General features: G+C 37.5%; 1 protein-coding gene across 1 annotated transcript in view; it reads left to right on the forward strand.

Annotated features, from left to right (window-relative positions):
• LOC133775298 (uncharacterized) overlaps positions 1–17,075 on the forward strand; it is a 993,905-nt gene that overhangs the window by 222,106 nt on the left and 754,724 nt on the right. The window lies entirely within an intron of this gene.

The raw sequence follows: 17,075 nt of genomic DNA on the forward strand, positions 1-17,075 counted from the left end.
AGGAAAGGAGCAAAGGAAGAGATATGACAAATAGTGTGCTATATGGGGAGTTTGCTAGAATTTGTGCTCTGATGAACACAGTTTTAGGAAGAGTTGGGAGAGAGAGACAACAGAAGCAGAAGTACCATAAATGTCTTCAGGTTTCACTTTATCTTGGATATGTCATGGAGACACTAAAAGATTGAAACAGGGGACTTGTGTGGTTAGAATCATATTTGGTTACATAATAATGGCTGTGTATAAGGTGGAGACAGTTATCATTCCTTGGGATTTAAATGAAAAACAAGAGAGAAATCATTTGAGAAGAATTTGAGGAGCATTCTCTTCATAGCACAGCCTATAGCAACTGATTAGCTATGAATTAGTTAAGAACAGAAGCAGTGAGGAAGACTCCCAATACTAGCCAAGTAGATTGCCAGCCACTAGTTAAGAACATTCAAGAACATGCCAGTTTTGTTTTGTTGAATTTGAGGCAGTATACGATACTGAGATGGAAATGTTCAGTAAGCAGTAGAGTTTGTGAGTGTGTGCTGAGGACAGATCTCTGTGGGAGTAAGAGGCTAGGTTTTATTTTTGTTTTTTTAACAAATGAATAATTATTGAAAACACCTAAGAATATGAGATTATCCACCAAGGACTTACCAAGTAGTACATCATACTACTAATATTTAAGAGTTATGTGGGGAAAAATAAGTTCTTGAAAGATATAGGAAAAAAATTCAGAAGTACCGGAACCAGGAGAGTTTGATGTTAGGGAGTAGAGAATAAATAAAGACTAAATTATTTCTACTAAATTTGGAAAAAAGAGCTCATTGATGAGTTAATTCAGAGGTACCTTAATGAAGTGTTGTATTTGGAAAAAAATCCAGATTGCATATAGCTGAGAAACAAATGGGAAATAAGAAGGTGGAAATACGTAATAACAAACTAGTCTTTTAGTCATCCAAACTGAAAAACAGAGATATTAGATGGGGGCTATAAGTGAGAAGTAGAAGATAACAGATGACTCTGTTTTAAATATAACCTTTAAGTTTTAGCTAAATCCAATTAAAGAAAGAAAAACTTGAAGAAATATTTTCTATAATCAATGAAATAAGAATGTGGAACATCAAAGGTGGAAGGGGAAGCAAGACACATGAAAAGAGCAGACCTCATCTTTTGCAGCTAGAAAAAAGGTGAGAACAGATGTGAATGTTGGTAAATGTGTGTAGGTAGAACAGGAAGTTAAAGAAGCTCACTCTTGATGGACCTGAGTTTCCTCATAAGGTGAAGTCACTATTCCATACTGACTATCCATTTGTTTACCAACCGCGTTGATCTGATAGCCACAAAGCATTGGTTAAGGAAGGAGACAGGGTTTCTACTTGTACCAAGTTTCACAGTCCAGTGGAATTTAAAGTTGTATAAACAAGCAGTAACAGTACAGCATAATAAGTACCACCATATAGAAGGTAGAAATTATAGAAACTCATAGGAGGTATACCATCAAAATGGTCTATTTCATTTGACTCTATTATGAAAAACTATGATTTTAATTATATTTCACTGCTTTGCTTGCATATTTCTTCTGAATTTTTTAGAAAAATTTGGCTCTCACATTGATGAATTAAACTGTGATGAGGGGCTGGCACTGTTAAATCCCCACCTACAGTGTCAGCATCCCATATGGACACCAGTTCGAGTCCCGGCTACTCCACTTCCAATTCAGATCCTCGGATTTAATGTGCCTGGTAAAGCAGTAGAAGATGGCCTAAATGCTTGGGTCCCTGCCACCCATGTGGGAGACCCAGAAGATGCTCCTGACTCTTGGCTTTAGATCAGCCAAGCCCAGTTGTTGAGGACATTTGGGGAATGAACCAGTGGATGGAAGATCCCTCTCTCTCTTTCTCTCTCTACCTCTCTCTGTATCTCTACTTTTCAAATTCATAAAAATAAATCTTTTAAAAAATTGTGGTGGGTGCAAGATACAGACACAGGCAATGACTTCTTGGAAAAGACACCAGAAGCACAGGCAGTCAAAGCCAAAATTAACTATTGGGATTACATCAAATTGAGAAGTTTCTGTACTGCAAAAGAAACAGTCAGGAAAGTAAAGAGGCAACCAACAGAATGGGAAAAATCTTTGCAAAATATGCAACAGATAAAGGATTAATACCAAAATCTACAAAGAGATCAAGAAACTCCACAACAACAAAACAAACAATCCACTTAAGAGATGAGCCAAGGACCTCAATAGACATTTTTCAAAAGAGGAAATCCAAATGGCCAACAGACACATGAAAAAATAATGTTCAAGATCACTAGCAATCAGATAAATACAAATCAAAACCACAATGAGGTTTCACCTCACCCCAGTTAGAATGGCTCACATACAGAAATCTACCAACAACAGATGCTGGCGAGGATGTGGGGAAAAAGGGACACTAATCCACTGTTGGTGGGAATGCAAACTGGTTAAGCCACTATGGAAGTCAGTTTGGAGATTCCTCAGAAACCTGAATATAACCCTACCATACAACCCAGCCATACCACTCCTGGGAATTTACCCAAAGAAAATGAAATTGTCAAATAAAAGAGCCGTCTGCACCTCAATGTTTATTGCAGCTCAATTCACAATAGCTAAGACCTGGAACCAACCCAAATGCCCATCAACAGTAGACTGGATAAAGAAATTATGGGATATATACTCTATAAAATACTACAGAGCAGCAAAAAAAAAAAAGAAGTCTGGTCATTTGCAACAAAATGGAGGAATCTGGAAAACATCATGCTGAGTGAAATAAGCCAGTCCCAAAGGGACAAATATCATACGTTCTCCCTGATCGGTGACAACTAACCGAGCACCAAAAAGGAAACCCATTGAAGTGAAATGGACACTATGAGAAACAATGATTTGATCTAGCCCTTGTCCTGACTGTTGATGAACAACTTAATATTTTATCCCTTTTAGTATTTTTTTGTGCTACTTAATACTATTGGTTGAACTCTTTAATTAACACACAATTACTCTTAGGTGTTTAAATTTAACTGAAAAGTGATCCCTGTTAAATATAAGAGTGGGAATAAGAGAGGGAGGAGATGTACAGTTTGGGACATGCTCAATCAGACTTGCCCTAAACAGTAGTTAGAAACGTGCCTGGGGATTCCAATTCAATCCCATCAAGGTGGCATGTACCAATGCCATCTCACTAGTCAAAGTGATCAGTTTCAGTTCATAATTGATCATAATGATAAGATTAAGAGTAAAAGTGATCACATAAACAAGACTAGTGTCTACTAATACTAACTGATAGAAATAAAAACGAGAGAACGATTCAACATAGGAAGCGGGATACACAGCAGATTCATAGAATGTCAGATGTGCTCAACAGCACTCTGGCCTCAGAATCAGCCCTTAAGGCATTCAGATCTGGCTAAAAAGCCCATGAGAGTATTGTAGACATGGAAAGCCAAGACACTTTGCAAAAACAAAAAACAAAAAACAAACAAAAAAAAACCCTAAGTGAAAGATCTCTGGGAGTGAGATCCCAGCAGAAAGAATGGGCTACCAAAGAAGGAGGTAACCTTCTCTGAAGGGAGGAGAGAACTTCCACTTTGACTATGACCTTGTCTAAATAAGACTGGAGTTGGCAAACTCAAAGGGCTTCCATAGCCTTGGCAACTCATGACAAGAGCCTAGGGTGATTACTGACGCCATAAACAAGAGTGTTAATTGTTAAGTCAACAACAGGAGTCACTGTGCACTTACTCCTCATGTAGGATCTCTGTCCTTAATGTGTTGTACAATGTGAATTAATGCTATAACTAGTACTCAAATAGTTTTTTACACTTTGTGTTTGTGGGTGCAAACTGATGAAATCTTTACTTAATATATACTAAATCAATCTTCTGTATATAAAGATAATTGAAAATGAATCTTGATGTGAATGGAAGGAGAGAGGGAGCAAGAGAGGGGAGGTTTGTGGGTGGGAGGAAGTTATGGGGGGGAAAGCCGCTGCAATCCAAAAGCTGTACTTTGGAAATTTATATTTATTAAATAAAAGTTAAAAAAATAAAATAAAAAATTGTGGTGAAATCACAGTGCTACTTTTACAGAAGTAAAGATATTGATATAGTTCTACATTCAGTTAAAAATATGTTCAGTACATAGTATTGAGTGAAAAATAAACACACATTGCTAAATTGCATATGTTGCATAATACTTAAAAGTAAATCATAAACCAATAAATTAGAAAGAAATGATTGTACATGATGTATCCATGTTATTATTCTAATTTAATAGTCTATTGGGATAATATTTATGTTTGAAGAGGGGATTCCAAGATGGCTTAATAGGGACAAGATATGCTGACTCTGACCAGGGGAAGATACCAGAAAAAAAGCAGAGGAAGTATACTCGCAGGGGAGAGTTGGAGAGAAATTCACAGTGGATATTCTGCAGAGGGAAGAGGAATGCCGTGGAGCAAGGTGGAAAGTGCAGACATGCAGCAGCGAGCAGGGACACCGCAGCAGACGTTGGAGAAGCGTTCTGAGAGCGATGTGAGAACAGACTGCCGCAGCTGGCACCACTGGCCATACTGCCTGAGGGAGAGCCTTGCAGACAACCCTGTCTTTGAGTCTGGCCTGCAGCCCCAGTAGTGTACCCTATAATTCAGGTAAGGAAAAACACATTTCATTCTCCCCATCCCCCAAGCAGGGGGCCTGGCAAGCAGAGGGAAGAAGACGTCATCCTGACACAAGTAGACTGTGGTGGCTCTTGTGTGCGTGACCAGGGAATTTTATTACAAGGAAAAATCTGTGTTTCCCACTGCCTTTGTCAAGCTGGTAGGCTTGACAGGGGACAGGGCGCTCACTTAGAAATGTGAGGTGCCCACATCGTGTGAACCCATCACAAGCTCTGGGGCTCAAACTGCCAAGGTGGAACACCCACAGGCACCTACCTGGTTCTGGAGAGGATGCTGCTCTTTCCATGGATAGCACAGGATCATACCTCTGCACCCCCATGACTGTGATCACCAGCATTCCATATGGTCACTGATTTGTGTCCCAGCTGCTCCCCTTTTGATCCAGCTCTCTGCTATGGCCTGGAAAAGCAGTGGGAGATGGCCAAAGTGCTTGGATCTCTGTACCCAAGTGGGAGACCCAGAAGAAGCTCCTGGCTTCAGATCGGCCAAGCTCCTGCTCCTGAGGCCATTTGGGGAGTGAACCAGCAGATAGAAGGCCCTTCTCTCTGTCTCTTGCTCTCTGTCTGTAAATCTGTCTCTCAAATAAATAAACAAAATCTTTTAAAAAGAGAGAGAGAGAGAGATTGAGACTATTGAAACTGAAAAAAGAGTTTGGTAAAGTTGCAGGATATAAAATTCACACAAAAAAATCAATAGCATTTGTATACACAGACAATTCCATGGCTGAGAAACTACTTCTAAGATCAATCATATTCACAATAGCTACAAAAAACTTTAAATACCTTGCAGTTAATTTTCAAGAAGGTGAAACATCTCTACAATAAAAATTACAAAACACTAAAGAAAGAAAAAAAAATGAAGTCACAAAAATGGAAAAATACTCTGTGGATTGAAGAATTATTATCATCAAAATATCCATATTACTCAAAACAATTTACAGATTCAAGGTGATCCCAATCAAAATACCAATGACATTCTTCTCAGATCTACAAAAAAAGGTGCTAAAATTCAATGTAAACACAAGAAACCCTGAATAACTAATCTTTCAAAAGTGAAGCTGGAAGAATCATAATACCAGACTTCAAGACATAACAGGGCAGTTATAATCAAAATGGAAATAGACAATGTGGATCAGTGGAATATAATAGAATCCCAGAAATCAATCAATGCATATACGACCAATTAATCTTAGGTTAAAATCAACCCTTGGAGAAAGGACAATCTCTTCAACAACTGGTGCTGGGAAAATTCCATTTCACATGCAGAAGTATGAAACAAGACCCGCACCTTTTACCTTATACTAAAATCAACTAAAATGGATTGAGGATCTAAATCTGCAATCTGATATAATCAAAGTACTAGTGGAGAAAATTGCAGAAAATCTGCAAGACATTGCCATAGGAAAAGACTTTTTGGAAATGACCCTAGAAACACAGGCAATCAAGGCCAAAATATACAAATGGAATTACATCACGCTAAGAAGCTTCTGCACTGCAAAAGAAATACAAAGTCAAGAGGCAACAGACAGAATGTGAGTAAAAATTTGTAATCTGTGAATTTGAACAGATAAAGGATTAATATCTAGAATCTATAAAGAGCTCAAGAAACTCAACAAAAATGAAACAAATAATCCAGTTAAGAAATGGGCAAAGAATTTGAAAGGACATTTTTGCAAAGACAAAATTCAAATGGTCAATAGACACATGAACAAATGCTCAAGATTACCAGCCATCAGGAAAATGCAAATAAAAACCACAGTGAGGTTTCACTTCGTCCAGTTAAAATGACTTTCATACAGAAATCAGCAAATGCTGGTGAGAATGTGGGGAAAAGTTTCCCTAATCCATGGTTGGTTGTGATGCAAGCTGGTAAGGCCATTGTGGAAAAGAGTTTGGAGATTCTCAGAAAATTTAAAATATATCTCCCATACAACCCATCAATCCCACTCCTGGGAATTTACTCAAAGGAAATGAAATCAGCATATGATAATTATCTGTACCCTTATGTTTATTGGGGTACAGCTCAATTCACAATAGCTAAGATATGGAATCAACCCAGATGTTCATCAATTGATAACTGGATTAAAAATATGTGGCACATATACACTATGGAATACTACACAGCAGTAAAAAGAATGAAATCCTGTATTTCACAACCAAATGGATGCAACTGGAATTCATCATACTGATTGAAAGAAGCCATTCCAAAAAAGACAAATAGCAGTTTTTTCTTGATTCATTGTAACTAATAGAATACAAATAAAGTAATGTATAATTATTTGCAATGCAATCCCATAAAATTATTGTTGTGAGGAAATGGCTTAAAGTCTAAATGAAGTTAATTATTACCTTATAATCACTCAAGAAATATTTAGATGTTACATTGTCATTGGTTGTATCTTATTGAAAGATTATGAGTCACCAAAAAACTGTAAATGCATTAAATAGTCATTTACACATTGAATTCTTATATATAGACATTGTCTATATTCCCAATAAACTAAGGTCTTTTTGCTTTTTACTTGCTAAACTTATTTGGTGAAGTTTTAAGCCTTTTTACCGTAATGTAAATTTGTTATCTCAAAAACTAAAAAAAAAAAAAAAAAGACAGAATAAAGGGTAGAAGGAAGGGTGGAGGGAGGAAGGGAATATCATTATGTTTTTAGGCTTGTATCTACAAATCATATTGAATCTGTTAGAATTAATTAAAATTAAAACAAGAAAAAAGAAATGGACACTGAAGGATTCAAAAGTAAAACAGTAACATGCTTGCAATTTAATTCTTCATAAAAATGATTATATGCACACACATACATAGAGACTGAGACAGATAATGATCAAGCAAATGAGAAAAAATTCTAACAATTGTGCAATGGTAAGTGGAGATTCTATGGAAGATTTTGTACTAGTTTTAGATGATCTAAACTAGGTTTACAGAAACAAAACATGTAGTTTGGCACCTGAAAGTCTGAGGAAAAACAAAACAAAGTACATTTTTTTCCTTTAGCAAAACAAATTCTAAAATTATGCTAACATTTGAACTATATTAACCCCCCAGTTGTAAAGTAACAATCTTTTCATTTGTTATGTTCAAGTAACCAAGGTAACCAGAACAGTGAAGAAACAGCTGCCATGGGATTGCACACCTCCTGGAATATCTAGTTTCTTTTGTCTGCTCTGGGAGCCCCTAATTTCTCCTTCCTTTTTTTCTGTAGCAGAAGTATGCTAAGCTGTGACTCTCATCACATGCCCTAGGTCTAAAGATTACCTAAGTACAAGATGAAGAAGAACTTAGGAACTGAGAGACATTTGCAAAATATCAGTAGAAAGGACAAAGGTCTACCAGGACAAGGAGGCAAAATCTGAAGAAGAGTGTCTGGTGGACATTCCCAATTTACAAAGGAAACGCTCTGTCCAGGACCCAGTGATGGGCAAAATGTGTTACTTTGCCAGAGGATTCAATGAGATGGACTCATCTAGACCAGAACGGCTTGCCCAACTGACACACATTCTCAGAATTGCCTTTTATGTTTTGTATTTAACAAATGGGATTCTGAAATTATAGATAGAGTGCAAGCTTTCTTGTGTTTCATAAATTTATGTGTTTGTGCTTTTGCTGGCTTCTTCTTTCTGTGTTTTCTCCAAGATTTATCGCATGCATAAATCACTATTACATTTAGAAAAAAAATTAGATTTTTTATAGCATGTTATGGTTAATTTCATGTGTTAACTTGGCTAGGCCTCCTAGTTACCCCATAATTACTCATAAATTATTCTAGATATTTCTGTAGTGGTCTTTTTAGATGATATTAATTAGTAGACTTTGCGTGAAGATTACCCTCCATAATGTGAGTGGGTCTCATCTAATCCATTGAGGAACTTAATGAGTTTAATAGAAAAAAGACTGACCTTCCTAATAGAAGGAATCCTGCCAGCATATCATCCATGGACTTTAATTCTGGCATCAGCTCTTTCTTGGATCTCCAGCCTGCCCACATACCCTGCAGATTTTGGACTAGCCACCAAATTTATGTAAGCCAATTCTTTAAAATAGATCTATCTACCTATCTGTCTGTTCTTTCATCCATCCTGTTAGTGCTGTTCCTCTGAAGAACCCTGACAAAAACAGTAAGAACAAAATGAGAATGGATGGGTTAGGGAAGTGAAAGGAAAATATGCAACCAACTTTAATGAAAGGAAATTAACAGGGTTAATTTCTTTCTAATATTAATATAGAAGGCTTTAAATCTACAGATTAAAACATGTTAAGTCTGAAAAAATGTTGACAAATGTTGGTGAACCAAATTTGATATCTTCACTCTTCAATTAATTTTTGCTGTTTGTTTCTAGAATTTAGACAAAAAAATTCTACAATTTCTAAAACTTGAAATTTTTGTTTCCCAAATTGAAAGCATATCATGAAATAATAATTGGAAGAAATACACTATACTTGAACAAAAGAAAACTATAAAACAGATTAGCAAAACTTCTAACAATTGTCATATGTTTGAGTACAAAAAGAAGTTGCATTTTGAAAGCTAAAAGATAGAGTTTCAAAAAATACTATCTTTTGTAGACTTGCTGATGTGAAAAATATTGACATTGTTACTTTGACCTATTATTTAAATTATATTTTCCATACTTTTGCCTATTTTTTGGCATTTTTTCCCAATATCTGAACATTGTTGGTGTTTTTAAAAAATACTGTTATTTTTCTATGTTAAATTACTGCATTAATTTTGCGTGAATTGAATTTTCTTTATCTTTAGTTATCTATTCCAAAACATTGGTTACATATCAACATTCATTAAGATGTTAGCATTTTCCTCATGAAAATCTTCCTTTTAAAGTTCTTGGGGGCTGCGTTGTAGTGCAGCAGCTTAAGCAGCCACCTGTAATACCAGTATCCCATTTGGGTACCAGATCAAGTCCCAGCTGCTCCACTTCTGATCTAGCTTCCTGCTAATGCTCCTGAGAATGCAACAGAAGATGGCCTAAGTGGCTGGAACCTTTCACCCACATGGGAGATCTGGATGAAGCTCCTGGCTCCTGATTTCAGCCAGCCCCAGCCCTAGCCATTGTGGCCATTTGGTGAGTGAACAGTGAATGGAAGAGATCACTCTCCCTCCCCCCTCTCTGTAACTCTGCCTTTCAAATAAATAAAATAAATCCTTTTTCAAAAATTTATCCTTAAATATAAAATAATTTCTATTATACACAGTGGGTGTTTTTGAAATTTTACTTTCCTATTTATTATTGCAGTGGTATATTAATTATAATCATATTTTAATGTTCACCATTTTGCTTCTTGGGCTATCTAGTTTGTTTCCTCACTCCCAGCTGTATTCAACCAATCAAAAAATTCTGTTTTAAGAAAAAATGTTTTTAACATTTAAGTAAAAGCTACATATTTAGGATTACGAGCCTATCATATGCATTATCAATTCTGCATATTGTGTTCTTCATTGTAATCTTTCACCATTAATTTTCTGTTTTCATAAATAGATTAACATACCCTGTTAATAATTGTGGAGTGTTTCTTACTTACATTTTGACTTTCTATCATCTACTGGAAAGCTGGAGGGCTGGTTCTTGACTGTGGAGCTGTCTGTGTGGCCTGGCAACCTCTGCCACTGTATCCTGGTGCTGGATTGCTGGCTTTTCCCAGCACATCTTTCAGAAAATGTCAGCAATGTTGTACCAATTCACCCTGAGTGAGATCACTGCTATGCTTACTCCATTACAAAGAGAAAGCAGCAGGGGGCAGAGTATCTCTGACAGCTTGCAGTCACATCCACGTACATGTTTCTAGCATATTGCAAACCAGGGAAACCCATGCTCCTGGTGACCTTCTGCCTGTGAGTTCCTGCATGCATTTTGTGATGCTTGCTGTGTGCCTCAAGGCTTTGCAACTGAAACCTGATCAAACATTGCAAGAAAACAGGAGCAGCATCTTAAAAAGTTGTGATAAGAATGTTTAATATGAAATCTATCCCCTTAATAAAAATGTAAATGTATAATACGGTATTGCCAACAATACACATAATTTCATACAGGCGATCTAACATTCATCTTGCAAAACTATAACTTTCTTTTTTTAAAAACTTTTATTTAATGAATATAAATTTCCAAAGTACAGCTTATGGATTACAATGGCTTCCCCCCCCCCAAACTTCCCTCCCACCTGCAACCCTCCCCTTTCCTGCTCCCTCTCCCCTTCCATTCACATCAAGATTCATTTTCAATTCTCTTTAAATACAGAAAATCAGTTTAGTATATATTAAGTAAAGATTTATATATATTATGTGGAGGCAAAACTATAACTTTCTACTCAGTGAATAACAACTCCCTATGTCCCCCTCCCCATCCCCTAGGAAAAACTGTTTTCTGTGTGTCCATTGTACTCCTCAAATAGCTAAAATCATGCAGTATTTGTCCTCCCGTGACTGGCTTATTTCACTTAACGTAGCGTCTTCAAGGAATTATTAATCTCATTTTACTGGAGAGAAACAAAGTCCGATGGATAAAGTACATTTCCAAGATCACAAATCCAGTTATTAAAATTGCTGTGGCATTTGACTTTTCTATTCTCAGACAAATCATCAACGATGTAGGCTTCTGGAAAAAAGTAGCTAACATATTATTTAGTTTATGCGAGACCCTCTCACAAGAACTGTACATTTACTGACATATTTAAACCCACAACAAATCTCTAGAACAGGTATTAACGTGAACCCTTTGTTATGGTGAAAGAGGCAAATAGGAATTTGGAGGAATCCCCAAAGTCACGTGACTCTTGGTGAGTTGGAAAGCAGGAGTTCAATCCAGGTGGTCTGGGTCCAGAGTCCACGCTCTCACTTTAGCTACACTGTGATCCACATACAGGCCCAGAATCACTTTCCCAAAGTTGGGAGAGCTGCCCAACCACAGCTGTTCCTGGCCTCAAATACAGTTTATCCTTAGGCAAGGGAAGAAGTATCTCCCATCAGGGATCCGGTGGGCATGTAGAGTGTCCCCAGGACGGTAAGGCAGGGATTGTGGCCCAAGTCATCAGTTAAGGCAGGTATAGGCCCAACGCAGCAGAAATGTGGAGAGCTGTTGGGATAAACCAATTGTCTTCAAGCTCTCAGACTTACTAAACTCGGGATTATACATCGTTTTATGCCCTCCATTTGTCACTCAAAGTCATGCAGGGTACCACGGATCTTGTGCAAGACTGCCCAGTGCACTGGAGGAGGTCTAGCATCTTTGCCCTTTCAGTGCTAGGAAGATCCCTATCCCAGTGACAGCCACAAGTGCTCCCTCACACACACTCTCCAGTTTGAATTCCATCAATTGTTCATTCTGTGCTGAGAATCACAATGTGAATCCTTGAGGAGTCATCTGGAATCAAGACGCACAGACAATTGACCTGTTCTTCACTAGGATGTACTTCACACCTTGACGTTCTCAGCTTTACAGACATTTGAAGAGATTCCCCAATTCCTGAGAGCTTTCACTAAAGTTCTCTGAAACAAGTATTCTATTTTTTCCTTCATTTTCAAGGGAGATTCTGAGTTTGTCCATGTGACTCTAGCTTCATCAGGTACTGGATTTCAAAAAACAAAAATTGAAAGCAAAATATTTGAAACAGTTACCTGGCTGCCGCGCTGGGTGGGCTTTGTCCATGCATAGATTGTTTAAGAAGACTGGGGAACTGTCACGAGTAAACAAAATCAGAGAGTCCTATAGCACTCTGTAGCCATATAGCACTGCAGTCTCTAGCAGACTGTCATAAATCAGAGGTATGATACAAATTTCGAGTTTGCAGGGCAGAAGTAAGTGTAAAATAAAAAAAATAAAAAATAAATAAAGGATTCTCAAGTAAGGAAACAGATGCAGATGGAATTTAAGAGATGTAAGAGTTAACAGGCCAGAAGCAGAAGAGGAACAATGGTTTGGGATGTTGGCCAGACTATTGTGTTTGGGGCAATTATCATTGCTCCATGGTGATGGTTGCACAATTCTCAGAATTTAGCAAAAACCATCGAACTACACACTTCAAACGTGTAATTTTATAGCCAGAAATTGTATGTCAGTAATGCTGTTATATTTTTAAAGTATATGGCTGAGATATATTTACTAAACAAGAATAAAAAATAGGACAAGAATTTGTGTACATAGTATTTCCAAGGTTCTTAGTTGCTACTTCAAAATGTTTGTGTAGGTAGTAAGGATCTTCAAAAATTCAAAGAGGGGCCAGCATTGTGGTGTAGCAAGTAAAGCCTCTGCCTGTGATGAGAGCATCCCATATGGGCACTTTCTGAAATCCTGGCTGCTCCACTTCTCATCCAAGTACCTGCTAATGACCTCAGAAAGCAGCAGAAGATGGCCTAGGTACTTGGGTCCCTGTTGTCAATGTGGAAGATGCAGATGACATGAAGTTCCCTGCTCCTAGTTTTGGCCTGGCCCAGTACTGGTTGTTGTGGCCATCTGGGGAGTAAACCAGTAGATGGAAGATTCTCTCTCTCTCTCTCTCTTTCTCCACCCCTCGTAACTGTGATTTTCAAATAAATAAGTCTTTTTAAAAATTCATATAAAATGTGTATTATGAGAAAATTGTGCATGGATTTCAATGTTTAAACTCATCTTTTAATTCCATTTTTTTTCCCCAGACTTTTTTTCAATCTAAAACTGAAAGTAAAAGAGCAACTCCATGGCTTTTGGCAAAGTCAAAAATTGTGAGAATAAGATATAATCTATCTAAAAAAGCAGCAGCAATGGCATTTAGGGTTTTTTGAAATTTATGTTATTTATTTTAAGGCAGAATGACAGACAAAGAGAGGGAGAAGCAGAGAAAGAAATTGTCTATCCACTGATTCACTCTCCAAATGTTTGCAACAGCCAGGGATGGGCCAAGCAGAACCCAGGAGCCAGGAACTACAACTGGATTTCCCAAATGGGTGACAGGGACCCAAGTACTTGAGCCATCTTCTGCTTCTTCCCCAGACTCATTAGCAGGGAGTTGGATCAGATTAGAAGCAGACAGGATTTGGAACAAATTCTCCAATATAGGATGCTGGTGTCGCAAGCAACATGTTAACTTACTGAGCCACAATGCTGGCCTTGCCACCCATTTTCTTGATCTAGAAAGTGTATTAGAACATTCTGGTATGGGAAAGTAAACTTATTTTCTATTCCTAGGTACTCAAATTTACCAGGAATAACAAATACATATTCAAAAAATCAGATTTTATGATTTTAATGATAGGACTCATATACAGTATTTTAACTTTTTTTCTTAAAATGTTCTTGTTTTGTAACTATTGTAAAATACATATGCATTGTAGCTAAAAACATATCTCCTGTTTTACTTATCAGTTTTAAATTCAGTCCTGTCTTGATTTAGAGCTGGCTATTTATGTTAATCATTTAAAACTTAACACAGCCATGGTAAAGCACAAATAATTATGAAGTGTAAAATAAATATATAATGGATACTATTAAACCATACCCAGGTCATGGCTAACTTGTGCTAGATATAATAACATTATTGTATTTGTTCCTTTGTTATTTTTTAAAATGTTTATTTCTTTTTTATGTGAAGAGCAGACAGAAAGAGAAAGGACATTCTAATTTTATTGAAAACATCTTCAGTGTAAAGAAACAGGAATGCTTAAACATGATTAAATAAAACAATGGTTTTAGCTTCCTCTTTGGAAGTGTACCATAGTAATAGAGAAAATATTCCCACACACATTGACATGGAAACATTTAATTGAACAAATATTTATTCAGTCTATTGTTGATGTATTTTGAAGCTTCATTTAAAAATATTTTTAGATCTTAATATAATTAAAAGAAGGTGAAAAATGAGCAAAATGGAACAAACATATATTTATGGACACTTTCTATGCTGCTTTCCATTTAATCAGTACGCCCTAAGTAATTATTCAAGAATTCTGATAAAAGATCTGATGCATTTGCTCATTCAGCATACGTGTTGAATCCAGTCATGTGCCAATCACTGTACTAATGGTGCCAACCAACGTGAACACAGTCTCTGCCTCCATCAAACTCAGAGTCTGTTGGGAAAATAGATGCATAAATCTACAAAGCTAATTGTAACATATTATGCAAGGACAATGATAAGGGGAGGCACTGTTAAACTCTTAGGAAGAGTATTTAACCTAAGTAAGTGACGGGAGGATGGCAAGGAGAAGGAGTTTGAAAGGCTCTGGGAGGTTAAGGCATGAACCAAGCCTTAAGGAAGAATTACCCAGGTAAAGAACAGAAACAGAGGCTGGGAGTTGATGGGATTCCAAAAGGAGGAGATGACATGAATAAAAGAATAGACATGGTGTATAAGGTGAGAGTTTTTAACAGTTGGGTTCTGATGAATATAATGTTAGGAAATGGTAGAAGAGAAGATGACTTCTCTTCTTGTCACTTATGTTATCCTAGGAGGTTGGGCTCTATCCTGCCTGTGTTAATCAAACACTGGAGGATTTAAACAAAGGACAATTGTGGTTAAATAACATAAGTTAAATCACTTGACTGTACATATACGATGAAACAAGTCTGGGATTCCTTTGAATATTAAGGAAGAAAAATATACAAATCATTTGAGAAGTATTGGGAGGCATAGTCTGCACTTTGTGGTCTATAACAGCATTTAGGCATCAAGCTATAGCTAGGTATATTATAGTGCCATGAATCAAGAATATTCTAGAAGACATCTGAAGAGTAAAATCAGTTTTGCTTTTGACTTGTTGAATTGAGATGTCATTTGATATCCAGATGGAAATGTCCTGTAGGCAGTTGGATCTGTGAGGATGTGGATTTGTATGGGAACTAGAGGTTTAGGAATTTAGACTATGAGAGTAATCACTGAAAATGTATAAGAAGATGAAATTATAGATTAGGGTTAACCAAGTAATTCACGCTAGGGAAGAACATAGACATTTAAGGGATGTATGAAAAGCATGAGTCATAAAAGAGGCAGAGAATTACAAAAAGTTTAGAATTTAGAGAGCATGATGCCCAGGAGCAGAGAGCCAGAGAGAGTCAAAAACAGTTTTTCCTGAACTTAGAAATACAGCAATCATTGGTGCCCTATGCCAGAGTCATTTCTAAGGAGAATTAAGAAAGAAAATCAAGAGCAGGCAGTTAGCCTAGCAGTTGAGATGTCTGCATTCCACATCAGAACCTGGGTTCAGTTCCCATCTCTGGCTCCTGATTCTACCTTCCTGCAATGCAGCTTCTGAGAGGCAGTTCCATGGCTCAAGTAATTGGGTTCCTGCTTTCAACGTGGGAGACTCGAATTGAATTCCTGGTTTGTGGCTCCAGCTTCTTCCCAGCCGCAGCCTTTGCAGTGTTTTGAGAAATGAATCTGCAAATAGACATGTTCTTTTTCACTCTTCACACTTTCCCTTCTCAAATTAAAAAAGAGAAAGTCAACTGCTAATTAATTGAGAAACGAATTTAAGATAATACAGAATAAATGCTTCTTGTTTTAAAAAAGAGAAAAAATTGGGGCTGGCGCTGTGGCGCAGAAGGGTTGACGCCCTGGCCTGAAGTGCTGGCGTCCCATATGAGTGCCGGTTTGAGACCCGGCTGCTCCACTTCCAATCCAGCTCTCTGCTATGGCCTGGGAAAGCAGTACAAGATGGCCCAAGTGCTTGGGCCCCTGCACCCACATGGGAGACCCAGAAGAAGCTCCTGGCTCCTGGCTTTGGATCTGCGCAGCTCCAGCAGTTGCTGCCGGTTGGGGAATGAACCATTGGATGGAGGGCCTCTCTCTCTCTCTCTCTCTCTCTCTCTCTCTCTCTCTCTCTGTGTGTGTGTGTGTGTGACTCTGACTTTCAAATAAATAAATAAACCTTTAAAAAAAAAGAGAGAGAGAGAAAAGAGAAATGATGATGGATGTAGGGTAAAGTGGAGACAATAGTTAACCTTAGATGGGAAAGGAAAGCCTAAGTTTTGCACATGGGAAGTAAACAAAAAAAAAAAAAGAAAGAAAGAAATTGTAGATATAGAAGATGGGAATTTCAAATAGACCCATGTGGAAATGACAACAGAATTGCTGGAGCAAAGATAACGAAGATGGGAGAAAGCCGATTGTGTCTGGTGTGTGTTCTACCCCTATTTTCATTTTATTTGAAAGGCAGAGAGAGATTGATCTTATGTTGGCTGGTTCATTCCTCAAATGTCTGCAACAGCCAAGGCTGGATCAGGCCAAAGCTAAATTGTGGTCTCCCATATGGGTGGCAAGAACCAAAGTTTTTTTGAGCCATCACCTGATGTCTCCTAGTGTGTATATTTTTAGCAGGATGCTAGTTTGGAAGTGGAGTTTCTAGGACATCACTGCCTGAGTCCCCAGTGGTGACTTAAATGCTGTGCCAGACATCTG

This window comes from Lepus europaeus, chromosome 2 (genome assembly GCF_033115175.1).
Source record: "Lepus europaeus isolate LE1 chromosome 2, mLepTim1.pri, whole genome shotgun sequence".
Classification (NCBI taxonomy): domain Eukaryota; kingdom Metazoa; phylum Chordata; class Mammalia; order Lagomorpha; family Leporidae; genus Lepus; species Lepus europaeus.